Source organism: Panthera uncia, chromosome X, assembly GCF_023721935.1.
Source record: "Panthera uncia isolate 11264 chromosome X, Puncia_PCG_1.0, whole genome shotgun sequence".
Classification (NCBI taxonomy): Eukaryota; Metazoa; Chordata; class Mammalia; order Carnivora; family Felidae; genus Panthera; species Panthera uncia.
The window spans coordinates 1432249-1443492 of NC_064817.1; positions in this window are offsets into that span (position 1 = coordinate 1432249).

Consider the following 11244-nt stretch of genomic DNA (forward strand, 5'->3'; position numbering starts at 1 on the left):
GATGGGGAAACAAAAAAAAATCAACCATTAAAGAATAATCATTGAAATTATGATTGAATTTGTATTGAGTCATTGAAATAATTGAGTAGTTGAAAAATAATATGGATTAAATAATAATGCATTGAAAGGAACTAGTCTAAAATACCGGTAGGCTGCTGAGCCAACAGATTTATCTTCATCCACAGAAACTGAATGGGGAGTAGTCCATCCAAGGCTTGGGAGGGGCAGGTGCGTGGATTTCCCCCTGAGGATGTGCCAGAGATTTGATGGAGTCTAACTTCCCCTCCATGATTTGGGTAGGAGTCCTTGCACGAGTTTGCTTGGGCTGCCTTGATAGATCGCCACAATCAAGACATCTGCACGGCTGTGCCCCCTCTGAAGCTATGGGTGGAATCCTTCACTGCTTGGATCTGTCCTAGCTTCTGGTGGTGGCCACAATCCTCAAGGTCCTTCAGCTTATAGACACATCGCTCTGGTTGCCGTCAACGTGTTCCTGCAGTCTTCTTCCCTTTCTGTGTGCCTGTCCCCAAGCCCCCCTCTCTTTAAAAGGACACCTGTCATTGGATTCGTAAGACGTCATCTTAACATCTGCATAGATCCTATTTCCAAAGAAGGGAACATTCACAGGTACCAAGGGTTATGACGTTCACATAACCAATAATAAACCAATAAATAACCAACTGGGGCTTGGAAATTGTTGAGTCATATGCTCAGGAGAACACACCCCAAGTCCCCATACACAACTATCAAACACAAATAACCGTGTTAATATCGGGTATTGTTTCTCTCCTGAGTGATCTCAGGCAGCCTTCTTGGACTTTATTAGTTCATGAAGGATTAGTTACATAGGCTGCATCATTTCTCTAACACTGCTTGTCCTAAGACTTCCAACACATCCTGATTTTATGACACATCTTATGAGAAGATTCATTTTGAATTTAGGATGTCACAGAGGAGAATCGGAGCACTTTAGCCTGAGAAGGATCTCCTGAGACCTTCTCACCAAGCCCCCTTATTTTATGGGTGAAGGAGACAGAGTGGGAGGTGGTTAAAGGGATTGACCAAGAAAGGCCACATCCCTGACTGACTAGGGTGACCCACTCCAGACTGCAGGTTGGAGACACATGATTCAGGAGTGCTCTTAGGTCCCAGCTCTGTTCCTTCTACGTCCCCAAGTCACACATTGAAGTGAAGGCTGTAGGAAAAAGCAAGCCATGTATAGTCAAGGACACCTTCCCATCCTGCACAGTCGTATCTGTAGAGTTGAGACAAATGGGTACAGAATTCAATAGCAGTTGACCTTGTCCCCAGCCGTGTGTCTTTGGCCCACTTATGGTTCAGTGTCTCTGTGTATAAAATGTCAATAATAAGGATGCCTGGGTGGCTCAGTTGGGTTAAGTGTCCGACTTTGGCTCAGGTCATGATCTCATGGCTCTGTGACAGCTGAGAATCTGTGACAGCTCAGAATCTGGAGCCTGCTTTGGATTCTGTGACTCCCTCTCTCTCTTCCCCTGCCCCACTCACTCTCTGTCTTTTTCTCTCTTGAAAATTAATAAATAGGGGCGCCTGAGCGGCTCAGTTGGTTAAGCGTCCGACTTCGGCTCAGGTCATGATCTCGCAGTCCGTGAGTTCAAGCCCCGCGTCGGGCTCTGTGCTGACCACTCAGAGCCCGGACCCTGTTTCAGATTCTGTGTCTCCCTCTCTCTCTGACCCTCCCCCATTTGTGCTCTGTCTCTCTCTGTCTCAAAAATAAATAAACGTTAAAAAAATTTAAAAAAAAAGAAAATTAATAAATAAACTTAAGAAAAAAGAATGTTAATTAAAAGATGCAGGTAACAACCACACTCACATCACTGGACTTGCGTGGAGATTCCTGGAGATAATTCCTATAGAAAGGACTTAGCACCCGGTCCCACACAGAATGCTAGGTAAATAGTTGCTTTTCGATGAGCTGTTTTGAAGATACATTAAAATATGTGGGTTAGAATGAAAGGCGTGTCATAGATCAAAATGGTGCATGTCTTGGCCACTTGTCAAAAGGGCCATTGGTTAACCATTGTCCCAGATAGAGTTATAAATCATAAAATTGTCTCCACATATATACTGACTTAAAAGTGTTTTTTCCTAAGTTGGTATTGTGGAAGCTACACCTTCTTTTCAATATTGCCAGGAACCTAAAAATTCTATAAAAGTTATTTTACACATAAAAAAAATTCTTTTTTCCCCCATCCTCAATACCTAATAATTTAAGCTTTCTTGAGTGTTAGATGCTTTTAATCATTAGATTAATTTAACCACAAGAGGGCACACTAATATAGCTGTGTGCATCCCTGACTCAAAATTCCTGAGAAACAACTTTTTAAATGTATACACATCTTTCATTTAAAAAAAACAAAAAGCATAAGTTTCAACTGCATTCCCGAAAAAGGAATTTGCAAGGCATGGACCCCGTTTTCAATGTTTCCCCTCTGATTCGATCAAGAAATTCACCCCACCTGCTTTGTTCATGTTAAGAGGTAATTATGTTACAAGATGAGATGGGGGGTTGTGTGTGTGGTTAGGACCACACATTTTCTGGTAAGAATAGCAGAAAGCAAAAAATTAAAGAAACACAGTCAGACCTAGAGACAATACTCAGCATGCATACTTCACCATCTGGAATTTTCTAAGCAATCACACTACTATTTGTGATGTGTTTTTGTTCATCCATCCTGAGTATGGTGATGCATTCATCAGACACGTGGAAGAATCCAGACAAATGTGGACCAAAGATGCATCGTTTCTCTTGTCTTGAGACCCTCCTGTTCCAGGGATGGGGCGAACATGATAATTTGAGGTGGGATATGCATGCAAGTGATTCTAATGTTTTGCTGCCCTCACCATCTACTCTTCCAGTCTTGCACGTAGCGTGTCTAAGGAAACGGTGGACCTACCTCCAATGGCATTTTAGACTCAAAATCTCTTGTGGAATGTGACTCTGGATGCCCCGGGGTTTCAGGAGGAAATCCCAACTTGGATGGATGGATAGACAGTGAAGACCTGTAGGGCTAGCCTTATGTGGTGTCTGGGGCTCCACCCCAGCCTCTGGCCAGAGTGAGTGTCCAGAACATGGTGGGAGGCAGACACAGCCCAAGTATGCCAGAAGGACAATGTCTACGGGACATCCGGATTTCTCGGGGACAAGGATTTGGTGTGAGAGACAGTTGTCCAGCCATCACACCCCCAACGTGGAGCCCAACCTGGGGTTTGAACTCATGACTCAAGACCCTGAGCTGGGATCCAGAGTCGGATGCTTTATCGACTGAGCCACCCAGGTTCCCTCCTTTCCCACTGCAGTTAGATAAAAGGCAAGGAAAGCTTCCACCAGGAAAATGCAAATATCCCCTCATGTGTCTCTCCCCTGTGTCCTTTCTTAACTGTAAAGAAATCTCAGTTTCCTTTTAGCAGAATTTTACTCAGCGATCCAGACGCCCTGTCACCCTGAGGGACCGTTCCCAAAACCCAGTTGCAAGAAACACGTATAATTGGCATATTTGCAAAGACAGGCTTTGTGCATCTAAACCTACCTCTGTAGGTTCTCAGTCTGAGTAATAATGCCATAACCACAATCAGCCTGGGGGCCTCCTCCTTTGGGGTCAGGATGTGCTATGTCATTTGAGGGGCACACTGCAGAATTAAAACCCTGGGCTCCTTCTTTGGAAATCCATGAGGATGTGGGGACAGGGAGGGCAGGGCATTCAGCCAGGCGGGCCATTCCTAGGGGGAGGGACTAGCGTGTGACAATATGGGTCAGGCATCAGGAAGCTGGCCCTGATTGCTGGTGATTTTCCTGAGAGTCTCTTCTTGGACAAGCTTCAGCGCTTATCGAAGGCATCTCTGAAATTTTAAGTGGTATTGGATGAGTGTAAACCTGTCTCTACTCTCTGGATGTTTAAGATAAGAGCTATCTTTAGGTTGACGTTGAAGGATGGGGAGGACCTGGCTTTGAAAGGACCCAGGCGTGGAGGAAAAACATAGGACTAAGGGTTGCGATCAAAGCTGGGTGGCTAAAACAGAGCCAAAGGACACAGGGACAGGAGAAGAGAGGGTGGTTGCCCCAGGCTATGTGGGCAGTGATGGCCTGCCCCAAAACAAGGGCATTAGAAATGGCAAAGGATGCCTGGATTCTGGACACGCATCGTCAGTAGAAGTAATTGGATGTGCTGCTAATTGGTTGTGGGAAAGGGGTGCAAAGGAAGAGAAAAAATGTTTACGACAGATGGCTTCTTGCTGTTTCGTGTAAGCCGTTGCAGGGACACGGGTGCCATTTGCAAAGATGGCCGTTGGAAGGCGGGGATCCCACCAGTGGAAAGCCCGAATTTGAGATATGGCTGACAAGTATCCAAGTGGAAATACCAAGGAGGCAGGAGATGGTGAGGACTGGATGAGAGGGTACCATTGGTCTGGAGACGACAAGTGGGCGTTTGGGGACACCAGCTCCAGCCACGCGGGGGTTTCCTTGATCTCATCAATGTACATCCCCTGATGCTTCGAATGGGTTCTTGCCTTTAAAGAGCCATGATTTCAACCAATTTGTTCTTTCTTTCTTGTCTGATGCCCCAAGAATGACAACAGATACTCCTTTTAGGAGTGGAAGAGTTAAATGTCATGTTGTCTGTGCCAATAAATTATTACCTACGAGGAGATATTGCACAGCCAAGGAAAATCGAGAACCACCCATATTGCTTTTGATGTATTTATTTTATCTCATGAGTTAGAATGTGCTTTCAGGCAGAATTGTGAATGCTCCTTACATTACTCGGCAAGCACATCATGAGGGAACAATACAGGTAGGGGTGTCTGTCAGGGATGTAGACACAGTCCCTGTCTTCATCTTACAATCTAATGTAGGGACAAAGAAGGAACTGGTCTTGGGGCACGTGGGTTCGCAGCAACACGGACTAGCGGTCTGTATCATTCGGGCCATATTTCCCAAATACGGAGAAAAGGCTCAGTTTGTGGGTTCGAGCCCCATGTCGGGCTCTGTGCTGACAGCTCGGAGCCTGGAACCTTCTTGGGATTCTGTGTGTGTCTGTCTCTGCCCCTCCCTTGTTTGTGCCCTCTCTCTCTCTCTCTCTCTGTCTCTGTCTCTCTCTCTCTCTCAAAAATAAACATAAAAAAAAAAAAAAAAAAACCAGAACGGGATACTCAACCGACTGGGCCACCCAGGAGCCCCCAAAAGTTACCTGTTGATTTTTTGACCTCCAGTCTTCATGTAATGTCTTACCATGTCATTCAAAATCACACTTGCCCCCCACCCCCCGCCCCAGATTCAAGGCCAGTCTTTCCATTACCATGAGGACAGTGATTTGAATCTGTAAGTTTACAAAACCGTGCCGGCTTGGGAAAGACTCTTGCACGGAACAAATCGTCCTGACTCCCTCTGAACTCCCTTTTCCCTGTGCATCTATTTTCCCTTCTTTCCGATAGAGGAAGACGTTCCAACCTGCCTGTTCAATTTTGCAGACAAAGCATCTCTGGCAGGTGTAGCCTCTCCATTCTTGTCTGTGCGCAATCTTACGGTTTTTCCCCGGAGCCGGAGATGGCAAGAAAGGCAGGATGTGGCAGAGACAGGAACAGTCATGGGGAACAATTTTCTTATGCCAGGAAACCAAGACTCAGTCCAACACCCACACACCTTTGAGAGGCAGTATTGTGATGTAGATGAAGACACACGGGTTCACACAGCCACACTTGCAAAGGTGTCCAGGCTTTCTTTATCCAGGAGTGATTGCTGCATAAAAAGGGGAAGGGACGTTGCCAAAAAGTTAGAGGCCAGGAGTTCTGGGGAAGGGTCTATAGGATCCTCTGGGAGCAGATCTAACAAGTGACCACAGACCAGGTGGCTGAAAAACCACAGGAATCCCTCCTCCACCAGCTGTAGACACCAGGGTCTGAGATCCAGGCGGGGCAGGGCTGTGCTCCCTCCTGAGACCCTGGGGAAAGGTCCTTCCTGCCTTTTCCAGCTTCTGGGGCTCCAGGCGTCCCTGGGCCTGTGGCCACATCCTCCTGTCTCTGCCTCTGTCTTCACGTGGCTTCTCGTCTCTGTCTGTGTCTCTCCTCTTCTGTCTCTTACAATGACACTATCTTTTTTTTTTTTTTTTTGTCCAAATATGGTCACTTTGGAAGGTTCTGGGGTTAAGACTTGGACATATATTTTGGGAGTCACCATTTAACCCACAAGAGTTTCCATATTAGGTAACTGCCCAGAGGCCAGTGGATTATCCTGGGTTTCTGTGTGTTTCTGAAGGCTGAAAAGGAAGCAATCGCCAAGTGTTATTCCTGACCTGCCCCTTGGGATTTAGGCAAAACTTAAAAAATTCTCTACATTTGCTTTAATGAACCTTTATAATACACAGCGGGAAATCGACAGTTACTGGTTTGATTTGAGTCTTGGATGCATTTGAGGAAAAGTCAAAAGTTGTTAAAGCCTCCTGCCAGCTCACCAGACACCTTTTATGCTTCAGAAGCAGCAAAAGAAATATAATTTCCGAAGGAGCAAGGTTTCCACGTACACGTCGACGTCAGTGGAAAAAGTAGCTGGTTTGGAAACAGCCAGCAGAATGCAGGCACGGTAATTCTCAAGATTTCGTTTCATTAAAACCAAAGCTTGCTGGTGTGGAGATAAAGGAAAGTGCTTTTGTTTACTTATTTATTTCTTTTGTACAGGAAAGAATTCTAAGATTTGGAGAAAATCGATTCACACCGGCAGTAGAGGACACATATCCGCTAGCAGGGGAAAGTTCTTCTGAGCGCCTTGTCTTAGGTGTTACGTTAACCCGAGCGGTGCCGCGTGCAAGCATGGGGGCCCATGCTTCGCACAGGCTTCGGGTTCCTTGTAAGAATGTAACAGACAGCATCCACTGCCAGCCAGGATCGCCCCAGGCATACGTAGTTGAGGGGCGCCTGGGTGGCCCAGTCGGTTCAGCATCCGACTTCGGCTCAGGTCATGATCTCACGGTTTGTGAGTTCGAGCCCCACATCAGGCTCTGTGCGGACAGCTCAGAGCCTGGAGTCTGCTTCACATTCTGCGTCTCCCTCTGTCCCTGCCCCACCTACTCTCTCTCTCTCTAAAACATAGATAAATATTAAAAAAAGTGATCAAAGCCATGTGGAAATTCCACTCCCCTGGAAAAAAAAAATCTTCCACTTCAGATAGTATAAACCCAACTCGTGCTTTTGAAACAGCAGGACCAACCCGGAGTCCAAACGCTTTAGCTTTCTAAACATCACTCGTGGAGTTGAAATATTAACGGAAATTGTTAAAATGTTGGAAAAATTCTGAACAGATGGATATACCATAAACCATAAGGCGTCAGTGACCCTTAGCAAAAGCAGAGAGAGTAATTTTAAAAATTGATGTTGAAACTATAATTGGGTCATACACACACGCGCACAAAAATCTACGGCAAATCTTATTTGTACCAGACAAATGTTAAGTCCATCACTGCCCCTCTCTTGTTAATGCATATCCCAGATCTTGTCACCATGCATGAAATCTAGAGGTGGTTGTTGTTTTTGCAGGGTTACATGGAATCATTTATTAAATCCAAATGGAATCACAGCTTAGCCGGCCGCACCACAAAAGGGCTCTGATCACTTCCTGAAGACAAAGGAATGTGGACTCTTTGCAAACCCCTCCTACACAGCACATGCTGTCGAAATGTGGTGGCTGCTTGGTTTCACATCATGATGTGTGCATGGTCACGGGGGAAAGGGATGACTCCGTAGAAATGCCTAGGTCGGGGATGGGTGGATAGATATAGATGATTGATAGATAGACAGATGATAGATGGGTTGATATATTAATAGATGGATTAATAGATAGATGAAAGATACATAGGTAGCTGGATGAATAGATGGGTGGATGGATAGATAGATGATGGGTAGGTATATAGATAGATGATAGGTGACAGATAGATGTATACATGGATAGATAATAGGTAGATAGATAATAGATGATTAGATGGGTGGGTGGATAGATGGATGAATAAATAGATACATACATACATATGCTGGGTGGGTACATAGATGATAGATAGATACATAGATAGATACATAGATACATAGATACATAGATACACAGATACAGACATATGATGGATGGATGGATGGATAGATGATAGATAGATAGATAGATAGATAGATATAATGGATGGATGGATGGATGGATGGATAGATAGATGATGGGTAGGTATATAGATAGATGATAAGTGACAGATAGATGTATACATGGATAGATAATAGGTAGATAGATAATAGATGATTAGATGGGTGGATGGATAGATGGATGAATAAATAGATACATACATACATATGATGGGTGGATACATAGGTGATAGATAGATAGATAGATAGATATAGGGATGGATGGATGGATGGATGGATGGATGATAGATCGATACATACATAGATGGATATGATTGATAGATGATAGATAGATAGATATAAGGATGAATAGACAGATATGATGGGTGGATACATAGACAAATATATACATACAAGTATCATTGATAGATGATAGATTGATCGATGGATGTTACATACATACATACATATGGATGGATGGATATGATGGCTAGATGATAGATAAATAAGATAGATGGCTAGATAGATACATAGATACATGAGACATATGATTGATAGACACTAGATAGATGATGGTAAGTCATATCCACACATATGAAGGTATCTTCCTGGTTCATCATTCAATTTGTTACTTAGTTGAGTGAAGAACTATACAGACGTGTGAAATCGTGAGCAAATGTCCGAGACCCATTTTTTCTGGAGACCCGTTCTGTCCTACGGCATGAAAAAGTCTGTCGTGCAAGACCGCCCTCTTGACCTCATTAATAGCCCAGAAAAAGCACGCGTTGACTTGTAGAGCTTTCACTGACAGTTTTTGGATACGGACTCAGACTGTCATTTGCTAGCTTTTGCGAGGGAGCTCGAGACTTTGTTGCGATGTTGCATTTCTTTCAAGCAGGGTGAGGTGGGGGAGGAAATATTTTATCGCCGTTAAGTAATGTGGAGAGCTCCAAGCATCAGCTAATGTCTGTATCTAACATGCATCATTGCTAAGGTGACCTTGTCCTCTTTGTGCAAACACATCGAAATGAAAACGAAGGAGCGTAAAACGCGGCGTCCAGCTGAGTGCAAGCTCCAGCTTCATCAGGGGGACTCCCGTTCACGAGCAGGTCGGCTGCACCCCCACCCCCACCCCTGATGCCTCCCGTCCTGTCTACGGGCACATGAGGGAGGAGGAAGCCCCAGAATTCTCCTGGGCCCTAAACGAGGACAGACACGCCTATCACTGCCACATTGCAGGAGGAATTTCCCCGATGAGTCAGAACCGGAGAAAAGTCATCCCGGACTTTCCATGTGCTCTCCTGGGGAAGAGAGAAAATGTACTGAGTTATCTGCATCGGGGGATTTATTTTGTCTCTCATTGTCTCTCTCCGGGGCCTGGGGTCTGTTGGCTTTTTAAACGTAGCTGCCCCAGCAGTGGGACCTCCCTCCCTGTCTCGCCTTCTCTCTGAGTCTCTGTCTCCGTCTCTGTCTCTTCTCCGCCAATTACACCTACGGACGCTTTGTGTCTGCAGCTCGGCAGGGTGGTCACACCTGGCCTGGGGTGGAACCCCCACCCATTTGGGGCCAGGTGCACAGCAGAGCGGGGCGGTATTCTCTGCACCCTGTGGAAGCCCTGCAGAGGGTGCAGGAGGAAGGGGGCTGTGTCTGGCTGTGTGCCATCTGCCCTGTGTGTCCATGCAGCCGCGTTTTGCATCCTGCTTTCCTACCCAGGAGCCCCGGTCCCCGTGCACGGAGGTGCCCAGACCTCCAGGACCCCCGAACCCGGCTGCGAGAGTGGCTGCCCACTCCTGTCCCACGGGATCAGCACCCTGGATCCCGGCTTGCGGATTTTCCCTGCTGGATTCCGTCTGACTCAGGGCCAGGCTGCCTTCTGCTCCGAACTAGGGGATGGTGTGGGCGGGGTGAGCTCCGAGGGGGAGTTTTCCAAGGGCAAAGAATTTGTTGATCCGGGGATTTTCATTTTGTGGACAGCCAGCCTTTGAAAATGAGGCTGGAAAGGCAACGAGCCCATTTCTTCCTGCGATGTTTAGACCTGCTGGTTCCCCTTTGCAAGGATGGGTGCTGACACAGAGCAGAACCTTCCGGGGGACCCAACGTGGAGGCCAGCGGACACGTTTTAGAGGACTTTGCGTAATTTCAGGGGACCGGGGACGCCTGCCTTGTCCGTCCCTTCCTGTCCCTTCTGGTGGGTTCACGGTCCTCCAGCATGTAACCTCTCAGCTAGGGGTGACGGAGGGCCCTTTTGGGGCTTCACTGCCGAGTTTTCTTCTCACTAGTCTGGAAAGAACAAAGATGCTGGGCTGCTTGGTTTTCTCAGTCCAGGTTGAGAGGCTGCCGGTTCAGGGCAGGGCGTCCCCAAATGTGCGATTTTCGAATTAAAATGGGTTAAGAAACAGCCAGAGTGAGAGGGACGGGAGGGAGGGTGCCCATGCCGTGCACAGACACAGACACAGACACAGACACCGTGAACAGATAGATGCACGCACAACCACACAGATGCTGACCCTCAACATTCATTCCGGAACGGACTTCCCTCCCCTGTTTTTCTTGCTGACCTGGTGTCCCTGGGATTAGAGACCAGCCAGGGGCCCACAGGGAAGGGGACAGTGCCAGGGGCTGCGGCCTGGACATGGGGGCGGGGCTCTGGGCACACACTCCCCTCCCCCACCCACTGCATTTCCCTCTCGCTGTGCACCTGCAGCCCCATCGCAAACGCTGGCCTCCCCCCTCCCCCCGCCAGCTGAGCATCCGTGTTTATCGCGAAAGCACAGGGCCTGGTGCAGAGTTTGGATTTACTTTTCTTACATCCTCCAAAGTGGGAGCATGGAAGCCATAACTGCGACAACGTCACGTGTTACTCAAAACCTGTGGCCTGAGGGTGTGAATCCCAACTTTCTCTATTTTTACAGTTTGGCGAAGGGCTGGTGTCCTCTGTGGGGGAGGGGGGTAGACTGGTGTTTCCTGGGGCATGTTGTTGGGTCACAGACGACTGGAATTGGGAAGGTCGTTGACGTTGGGTGTGGTCCGCAGGCACCACTGGACGGACCCAGCTTCCAGGCCTCGATGAAGGTGTTTGGCATGCAAATGCATAACTAGGTCAGCACCGCATGAAAT